Below are 11009 nucleotides of genomic sequence, written 5' to 3'. Positions count from 1 at the left end.
GAAAGTAGTTGAGGGTTTTGGAGCATATCACTAAGCACATGAAGCAAGAGGCTCATTAAGCAACACCTCATCCCTCCTTGATAGTATTGGCTTTTCCTATAGACTCAATGTGATCTTGGATCACTGAAATATAAAATGTAGAGTCTTGAGCTTTTGAGCTTGAGCCAATCCTTTGTCCTTGATATTTTGAGGGATCCACTTTCATCATCCATGCCATGCCATTCATTGAGCTTTCCTGAAATATATGCCTTGGAATAGCATTAGCTCAATGAGCTATATGTTGTTATGAATTACCAAAACCACCTAGGGATAGTTTCACTTTCAGCCAGATTTTAATTCAGATTGTAAGTTGGATTGTAAGTCGGCTTACGTTAAGAAGCCCATGGTGAGAAGCCCATTGTAAGATGTCAAAATAGGTTAAGTCCTAATCCGAGTTTGACTCTACATGTAACCCGCCCCTTCAACTTATATAAGGAGGGGCGGGGCACCCCAAGAGGGGAGAGAAAGAAATAATCGTTAAGGCTAGCCACAACTAGAGGAGAGCCATATTTACGATGTCTCCGTCATGAGCATAATGAGACCTAGCCACAAACAACATGTAAGGTTATTACTGGATGATGTTTCCCGGGGCCCGAAGCTGTCTAAATCCTTGTCTTGTGTGATGCATCTCTCATCCCGATCAACCCCTCTCAAGCAACCACATAGATGTGTTGGCATCACGACTAAGTCATCATACTAGGACATCTACCGTGACGTTTCCACGACAAAGGGCTTTGTGAAGATATCTGGAAGCTGATCTTTAGTATTCACGTGGTCGATGGAGATGTTGCCCTTCAACACATGGTCACGAAGAAAATGATGACGAATCTGGATGTGCTTTGCCTTCAGTGCTGAACTGGGTTGTGAGCAATCTTGATAGCACTCTCATTATCACAGTAGAGTGGCACATTCTTGACATTGATGCCATAGTCCTTGCGGGTTTGCTTCATCCATAGCAATTGAGCACAGCAAGATCCAGCAGCAATGTACTCGGCTTCATCAATAGAGAGTGATACGCAGTTCTGCTTCTTCGAGGATCAACATACTAAGGATCATCCGAGGAAATGACATGTGCCTGATGTTGACTTGCGATCCACCCGATCACCAGCATAGTTAGAGTCAGAATATACAATGAGATCAAAAGCCGAGCCCTTGGGATACTATAATCCAAGTGTTGGAGTGTGATCTAGATATCAAAGAATATGCTTCACAGCCTTATGGTGTGATTCCTTTGGTGTAGCTTGAAATCGGGCACACATGCAAACACTAAGCATAATATCCGGCCTAGATGCACATAGATACAATAGAGAGACAATCATGGAGCGGTATACCTTTTGATCAAAGTCTTTACCATTTTCATCGGTGCATAGATGGCCATTTGTGGGCATAGGGATTTTGACGCCTTTGCAATCTTGCCTGCCGAATTTCCTCAACACATCCTTGAGGTATTTCTCCTAGGATATGAATATGCCATTGTGTTATTGACGAATTTGAAGACCTAAGAAGAATTTCAACTCTCCCATCATAGACATTTGATATTCCTCACTCATCATATAGGCAAATTCATCACTTTAATGTTGGTTAGTACAGCCAAAGATAATATCATCAACATATATTTGGCACATGAATAATTCATCATCATATTCTTTGGTGAAAAGAATTGGGTCAAGTGAACCGGGTTTGAAGCCTTTCTTCATGAGGAATCCCTTCAATGTATCATACCACACCCGAGGTGCTTGCTTGAGGCCATAGAGGGCCTTGTTGAGTCTGAAGACGTTATCTGGAAGTTTTGGATCCTCAAAACCTGGTGGTTGAGAAACATATGCTTCTTCCTCAAGCTTACCATTGAGGAATGCAGATGTAAGATGATATTATGATGGTTAGCATAAGCAAGAAATATGTGAAAAGCCTCAAGTCTAGCAACAGGTGCAAAAGTTTCATCGAAATCAATTCCTTCAACCTGTGTGTAGCCTTGAGCTACAAGACGAGCCTTATTCCTCACCCAAGGTCATTTTCATCTTGTTTGTGGCGGTAGATCCATTTGGTGCCGATGATATTGTGCTTGCGTGGGTCTGGTTGCTTGACAAGCTCCCACACATTATTGAGCTCGAATTGATGCAATTCATCTTGCATAGCTTGAATCCACTCAGGCTCCATGAATGCTTCATCAGCTTTGGTGGGCTTTGTGATAGAGACAAACGCAAAATGCCCACAAAAGTTAGACAAATGTGAAGCTTTTGAGTGCGTGAGAGGACCTGGTGCATTGATGTCGTCGATGATTCTCTCAATCTGCACTTCATTTGCAACGCGAGGATGAGCAGGTTAACAACTTTCATTTGGCACGAAATTTTCTTCAGTAGCACCAGCATGATTTTCTTCATGTTCTGCAATGACTTCTTTAGCAGATTCTTCGGTAGGGATAACATCCTCAGCAGCCTTGAACTTGATGGATTCCTTAGGTGACATTTCATCTAGCACAGGAGGTAGGTGCTCTCTTTGCAATCCATTAGTTTCATCGAATCGCACATCTACAGTTTCAACAACCTTGTGATGATAGGTGTTGAAGACTCTATAGGTATGCGAGTCCTTTCCGTAACCAAGCATAAAACCCTCATGCGCTTTTGGTGCAAATTTAGAGTTGTTATGAGGATCTCTAATCTAGCATTTAGCACCGAAGACTTTGAAATAACTTACATTGGGTTTCTTGTTAGTGAGGAGTTCATATGAGGTCTTTTTGAAGAATTTGTGAAGATATACCATGTTGATGATGTGGCATGCAGTATCAATAGCATCATGCCAGAAACGAGGTGGAGTCTTGTATTCATCAAGCATAGTGCGATCCATGTCAACAAGAGTCATGTTCTTTCACTCCATGACGCCATTCTGCTGAGGAGTATAGGGAGCAGATAACTCGTGAGTAATACCAAGTTCATCAAGATAGTCATCAAGACCTGTATTCTTGAACTTAGTCCCATTATCATTCCTGATATGCTTGACCTTCACACCGAAGTTCATAGATGCTCTTGAGGAAAATCGTTTGAAGACTTCCTGCACTTCATATTTGTAAGTGATGATATGCACCCATGTGTAACGATAATAATCATCAACAATGACAAGGCCATATAAAGATGCAGCATTAGTGAATGCGGCATAATGAGTACGGCCAAAGAGATCCATGTGAAGTAATTCAAAGGGACGAGAAGTGGTCATGATAGTCTTTGAGGGATGCTTGGCTCTGGTGATCTTTCCAGCCTCACAAGCCCCACAAAGATGATCTTTGAGGAATTTGACACCCTCGATGCCAATGACATGCTTCTTCTTCGCGAGTGTATGCAAGATCCTCATCCCAGCATGACCAAGTCGTTGATGCCATAACCACCCTTCTGAAGCTTTTGCAAGTAGACATGTGGTAGGTTGTGGTCCTGTAGAGAAATCAACAATATACAAGTCTCCTCTCCTAAAGCCTTCTAAGACTTTGGAATTTTCAGATTCCATTAGCACAATGCAACAATATTTGCCAAAGACGACAACCATATCAAGATCATAAAGCATTGAAACAGACATGAGGTTGAATCCTAAGGACTCGGCAAGCATGACTTTGTCCATGTGTCTATCCTTTGAGATTGCAACCCTACCTAGACCCAATACCTTGCTTTTGCCTTTGTCAGCGTAGGTGATATGCTTCAGATGAGATGGAGATAAAGCAGTGTCCATCAATAAGTTCCTGTCACTGGTCATGTGATTTGTACATCCACTGTCGAGGACCCACTCAGTAGCTTTGGGTTGTTCATCCTGCAGATGAATTAGTGCAACTTACGAACCCATATACTTCATCAGTGAAGAATATGATATCAATTTCATCAGATTGAATTTCATCAATTGTATAACAAATATAGTAATATGAGGACGTAAGAAATGAATAATTCATTTCTTCATGATTAGCTTGCGTCCATTCAAGCATATTTAGGTCTCCAGCAAATTCTTTAGACGATTAAGTTCGTCTGGAGACCTGACCCTGCATAAGAGTTTATCATTCTGTGAGCTCCATAAGAAAAAGATGGCATAGAAGCCCGTGCACTTCGTTTCACAGAAGAGGGGTTAGGGTAAGCATATGAATAAGCAGAGAAATTCTTCGAGGACTTATGAACATAATGGTTTGAAGAATAATGCACATATTCATAGCCTTTAGACTTTCCATGCGAAACAGAAGTGTTAGCACGATGCCGTTCATATGAGGATTTGGATCCATGTGAGGAATTTGATCCAGATGAAGAATTCGGTCCATATGAGGACTTGGATCCATAAAAAAAACTTCTCAAGATCTTGCTTTCTCTGAAGAAATTCATAGGAAAGCTTCTCGTGAGCAGCTAAAAGAGAGTTATGACGACTCTGAAGTTTATCAAACTTAGACTGAAGACTTTGAAGATCATCAGTCAAAGTTTGAGTTCGATCCAGTTCCTCACCCAGCAGGTCATCGCTTTTGTCTAGCAGGTTTTGAACCTTTTCCAAAGCCTTTTGTTGTTTAGTGACAATGGTGACCAGCTTGGTATAACTAGGTCCAAAGACATCATCATCATCATCAGATTCATCATAATCATCACTAGAGTCGGATGAGGAGTAATCGGGTACCTTTGCACCCTTAGCCATGAGGCATGGTGCGGATGATGATGATTCTGGTTCGAAAGTCATTGTTTTGAGTGATTCCTTGAAAGCATCAAACCAGGGATCCTGACGAGTTCGATGACCTTCATACACATCAGAGATTCAGTCCCAGATAAGCTTTGCATTGCACAGATGCATAATGAGCCTGAACTGATTCCTGGAGAGACAGGAGTAGACGATATCCTTCGCAATGCAATCCAGACGAGTGTACTTGCGAATATCATCAGCGTCCGCCATCTTGCATAAGTCAGTGAGGCCAATCTCTATGACTGTCCACAGCTCGTTGTTCATCGCCATGAGACGCTTCCTCAACATGGCCTTCCACTTGGGATAATCATGACCGTCAAAGATAGGGCACGATACTTTCTTCATACCTGCAGTCGACATAACTAAAACTCCAGGTAGTTAAACCAAAATCACACAGAACAAGGGAGTACATTGCTTTGATACCAATTGAAAGTGCGTTATATCGACTAGAGGGGGGTGAATAGGCGATTTTTACAAAATTCGTCACTGAGGAATGAAGAAATTCCTAAGCAATGACACACTAGCAGCGGAATAAGTACTCAAGTATAAGCATACCATAGCAACAACATAGTCATCATGATGAAATGAAAACAAGCACATAGTACAGGAAGCGTGAAAACAGGATGAGCGGGCTGAAGACTATGTGACTAAAGAAATAGGATTGAGGAAATAGAGAAAGTCTTCAGTCAATGTCTTCACACATTAATGATCGGGTTCATCAACACATGAATGAGGAAATGAAAAGGTTGAGAAAATAGAACCAGTTGGCTTGGTGAAGACAATGATTTGGTAGACCAGTTCCAACTGATGTGACAGTTGTACGTCTGGTTGGAGCGGCTGGGTATTTAAACCCGAGGACACACAGTCCTCACCGTATTCTCCTTGAGATAAAGTCACGCATACCTCACCCAATCACTTGTGGTAAGTCTTCAGGTGACTTCCAAACCTTCACAGACTTGGTCACTCGGCTATCCACAATTCCTCTTGGATGCTCAGACCATGACGCCTAACCATCTTGAGGATACACAGTCCTCAAAGGTAACAAGTGTCGGTTCCACATAGGAACAATGTCTTTAGTGATGCTAAATCACTTTTGGGTTGTAGGTGTTTGGGTTTGGGTTTTTCCTCACTTGATGATTTTCGCTCAAAGTCCTCGGAGGATGGGATGCTCTCAATGACAAGTGTCAGTTTCTCTCGAAGCAACCAACCAACTAGTGGTTGTAGGGGGCAGCTATTTATAGCCTAGGGAGCAGCCTGACATGATATGACATAAATGCCCTTCAATGATATGATCGTTAGGTGGGTAGATATTTTGGGACAGCTGGCGCATAGCACAGCAACGGTCGGATATTTGAGTTTTAAATTCCTCGGGGCTATCATGTTCCTCACTGTGTAGGCAATCCGCACTGGCGAATTCCTAACTCCTCAGTCAGAACAAATTCCTTAGAGACCAGAAGATCTTCTTCTCTGTCATTGAAGAAATTGACTGAACTGATATGAGATTTCCAATGACTTCACTCGAAAGGATTGGGTAGTTGTAGGATATTGAGATGAGCATCACTTGGAAATCACTTTCCTTAGTATTACCTCGACCCCTTTAACAGTATGGTGTTTCCTATGACTCAAGAAAGAGAAAGTGAAACTACGAAAACAAAAGTCTTCACGCTTCATAATCCTCGCATGAATATCCAAGTCTTCAAGGTCACACTAATTTCTTCACTTTCAAAATCTTCAGGAGAACCAAAGTCTTCAGCTGAAGACATACATTTTTAGGGGTCGACTTTCATCGTAAATATCAAACTCCTCATCGACTTATAGAGCCTATGTACACTCACAAACACATTAGTCCCTTAACCTATAAGTCTTCAATACACCAAAATCACTAAGGAGCACTAGATGCACTTACAGAAAGCCGAGCATAAAATTTTTGAATAATAATTTCTCTTGAGAGCTCATGATTGGGGCATGAATATAACATTGACTTAAGCCTCCCCCAAGCTATAGCGATACTTTCTCCTTCACGCGGCCAAAAATTATATATGCAATTACGATCACGATGAACCAGATGCATAGGATAAAACTTCTGATGAAATTCCAATTTCAATCGGTTGTAGTTCCATGATCCAATATCATCACATAGACTATACCATGTCAATGCCTTTCCCTTCAAATATAAAGGTAAGACCTTCTTCTTGACAACATCCTCGGGCATACCTGCAAGCTTAAATAATCCACAAACTTCATCCACATAGATTAGGGGCATATCGGGATGTAATGTTCCATCTCCTGTATAGGGATTAGCTAGCAGTTTCTCTATCATACCCGAAGGAATTTCAAAGTAAATATTTTCAGTAGGTTCAGTAGGTTGAGGAGCAAATCTTTGCACTTCTGTCGGGGTGAAGATACCCGAACAAAGCCCCTCAGAGGATTATTTTCTATAGTAACAAGTGACAGTAAATTTCAGCACACTATATAAATGTTTCCTTACCAAATTCCACTTACCAAAGGCGCTTCACTCCCCGGCAACGGCACTAGAAAAGAGTTTTGATGACCCACAAATATAGGGGATCTATCATAGTCCTTTCGATAAGTAAGAGTGTCGAACCCAACGAGGAGCAGAAGGAAATGACAAGCGGTTTTCAGTAAGGTATTCTCTGCAAGCACTGAAATTATCGGTAACGGATAGTTTTGTGATAAGGTAATTCGTAACGGGTAACAAGTAACAAAAGTAACTAAGGTGCAGCAAGGTGGCCCAATCCTTTTTGTAGCAAAGGACAAGCCTGGACAAACTCTTATATAACGCAAAGCGCTCCCGAGGACACATGCGAATTATCGTCAAGGTAGTTTTCATCATGCTCATATGATTCGCGTTCGTTACTTTGATAATTTGATATGTGGGTGGACCGGTGCTTGGGTACTGCCTTTCCATAGACAAGCATCCCACTTATGATTAACCCCTCTCGCAAGCATCCGCAACTACAAAAGAAGAATTAAGGTAAACCTAACCATAATATGAAACATATGGATCCAAATCAGCCCCTTACGAAGCAACGCATAAACTAGGGTTTAAGCTTATGTCACTCTAGCAACCCATCATCTACTTATTACTTCCCAATGCCTTCCCCTAGGCCCAAATCATGGTGTAGTGTCATGTAGTCGACGTTCACATAACACCACTAGAGGAGAGACAACATACATCTCATCAAAATACCGAACGAATACCAAATTCACATGATTACTTATAGCAAGACTTCTCCCATGTCCTCAGGAACAAACGTAACTACTCACAAATCATATTCATGTTCATAATCAGAGGGGTATTGAATAGCATTAAGGATCTGAACATATGCTATTCCACCGAATAAACCAACTAGCATCAACTACAAGGAGTAATCAACACTACTAGCAACCCACAGGTACCAATCTAAGGTTTTGAGACAAAGATTGGATACAAGAGATGAACTAGGGTTTGAGAGGAGATGGTGCTGGTGAAGATGTTGATGGAGATTGACCCCCTCTCAATGAGAGGATCGATGGTGATGACGATGGCGGTGATTTCCCCCTCCCGGAGGGATGTTTCCCTGACAGAACAGCTCCGCTGGAGCCCTAGATTGGTCCTGCCCAGGTTCCGCCTCGAGACGGCGGTGCTTCGTCCCGAAAGCTTCCTTCTGATTTTTTCCAGGGCAAAAGACACCATATAGCAAAAGATGGACGTCAGGGGCCTGCCGGGTGGCCCACGAGGCAGGGGGCGCGCCTTAGGGGGGTAGGGTGCGCCCTCCACCCTCATGGCTGGTGGGTGCCCCCCCTATGGTGCTTTCTTCGCCCAATATTTTTAATATATTTCAAAACTGACTTTCGTGGAGTTTCAGGACTTTTAGAGTTGTGCAGAGTAAGTCTCTAATATTTGCTCCATTTCCAGCCCAGAATTCCAGCTGACGACATTCTCCCTCTTCGTGCAAACCTTATAAAATAATAGAGAAAAGGCGTAAGTATTGTGATATAATGTGTAGTAACAACCCATAATGCAATAAATATCTATATAAAAGCATGATGCAAAATGGACGTATCACGGGGCGGCAAGGTACGTCAACGGCGGGTCGTTGCCACCCTCGAGGTGCTGGAGGACGGCGTGGAGAGTGCGGCCGGGGGTGCCCCACCACAGGCGGCGGCCCTCACTGTTCTTGGTCCCCCGCACCACTGGTGCCCCATTGGTGGAGGCCAGCCGTTGCGCCCGCCGGCGCTGGAAGTACGCCGCCCACGCCTCGTGGTTGCCGGCGGCGTACTGCGGGAGGGCCCGTTGCTCCTCCGTCAGCGATGCCCGCACGCGGTCGACCTCGTCGGCGAAGTAGTCGGCGCGCATGATGACGTCTGACAGCGGGGGAATGGGGACGCCACCGGCTGAGCTTCCATTGCCCCGGCGTGCACATGTCGGGAGGCGCCGGGGCGTTGGCCTTGAACAGTAGGTAGGATTCCCACTCGTGCAACGAGCGGCGGCCGAAGCCATTGGCTGCCGCCCCATCGCTGGGGAACCTCTCGGCCATCGTCGAGGCTGGGCATGGGGAGAGAGAGGAGGAATGTTGGCGACGTCGGCACACGGGGAGAGAGCTCGGCAGCTGTAGGCGAGGTGCGGCCACAGGCAAGGGGGAGGCACTGCTTATATAGCGATCGGGGGGTGGGCGCCATGTGTACACGTGGCGGGAGGTGGTGCGTCGCCGCGCCCGCACCGCCCGTGAGGAATCAATGGAAGGCTGACCAGCAGCAGCCTTGACATTGATTCCAGGTGGGAAACCGAGGCGATGAGAACGACGAGGCGCGTGGGTCGCTGACTCGGCAGGCCCGCCATTCTTTCGCGCCAAAATCGATTGCCCCGGCGCCCTCGGGCGCCACCCAGTGCGTCGGGTTCGGCCTGGGTCCGCCGGCGCCAATTTCGGCACAAACCAGCGAAAAACAGGCTCCTGGGGACGCGACTGGGCCGATTTTTGTGCGTCGGCGCCAGTTTCGCACAAACCAACGAAAAACGGGTTCCTGGGGACGCGACTGGGCCGATTTTTGTGCGCCGGCGCTAAAAATACGGCTCGGGGGCCCTGTTGGGGGCGCGGTTGGAGATGCTCTTAGTCTCATGTTTGTCGATATGGCATCCCAATTTTCTAAATACTGCCACGATCAAACACTAACAATCACAAACATTAATTGATGATCAACAATGTGAACAAAGAAAACAAATGTTATTGTGCATGGACCATTGACCTGCCAAGTTTCTTATCATTCTCAAAGAAAACTTAACGCTTGGGCGGTAACCCAAAAATCCAAGTTCACACCAAGAATGCATATCCACTCCATGTCGACTACATTTGTTTTAGGATATGTGCCCCATTTCACAAAACAGACCTATGACTGTGTGCAATTCTCATCTACCATCTAGTTGTGATATTCAGATACTATTGCGTATTAAACAATATTGTCATATTTTACCATCTAGTTAGGACCTTGTGATATGGTGTATCCTACTTTAATATTCCCCCGAGTTGATTAACTAGGCCTACTCGTTAAGACAGTCTTATGGCTAATTGGTCAGACAACTTGGATGTATATTCAGTAGAATGTATCAAATTATGAAAAATACCCTCACACTCATCAGAAATTGTCAAATTTCTATAAATTTATGACACCTCGGAGGACGATGAGGCCCTTCATCCGCCAGACGGCCCGTCCTGCTGCCATTTTAGCTTGCCAAACCGAGCCGCCTCCACCACCTCACGCCCCGACTGCTTAATGGCAAGCCGGGGCGCCTTTGCGTTCTTCTTCCGTAGACGACGAGCATTAGTCTTCGCTCGTCGTGAGCAATTGGCGGTGGACCCAAGCGAGGGGCCACTTGTCCTTGTCGAGCTCCACCGGCATCCTGCGGCGGCGGCACACGGACTGCTCCGCTGTGTCTCTCTTCCTTGCGGGCTGCCCCTCGTGGCGGGCGGCGCGGGCACTAGCACCCATCGCAGCCCCGCGCAGAGCACCTGCCGACGTGGAAGGGGCGGAGCGGACTGCGAGCCGGCTCTTGACGCGTCACAAAAAACCCACGCCTCTTGACCACAAATCGCTCGAGACAGGACCGAACCTTCTGGAACGGCCGCTGTCTCTGACACGACCCCGCATCGGCTGGCGGCCCAAACACAGCAACAAAACCGCCGCCGCCTCCCTCTTCCCCACCTCCCCATCCCGTCCTCCCCCCGGCACAGAACCCCAGAACCCCAGCCGACCTCACGCCACACGCGTCGGACGGAAAAGAG

This window comes from Triticum dicoccoides, chromosome 2B (genome assembly GCF_002162155.2).
Source record: "Triticum dicoccoides isolate Atlit2015 ecotype Zavitan chromosome 2B, WEW_v2.0, whole genome shotgun sequence".
NCBI lineage: Eukaryota > Viridiplantae > Streptophyta > Magnoliopsida > Poales > Poaceae > Triticum > Triticum dicoccoides.
This window is presented reverse-complemented; position numbering follows the sequence as displayed.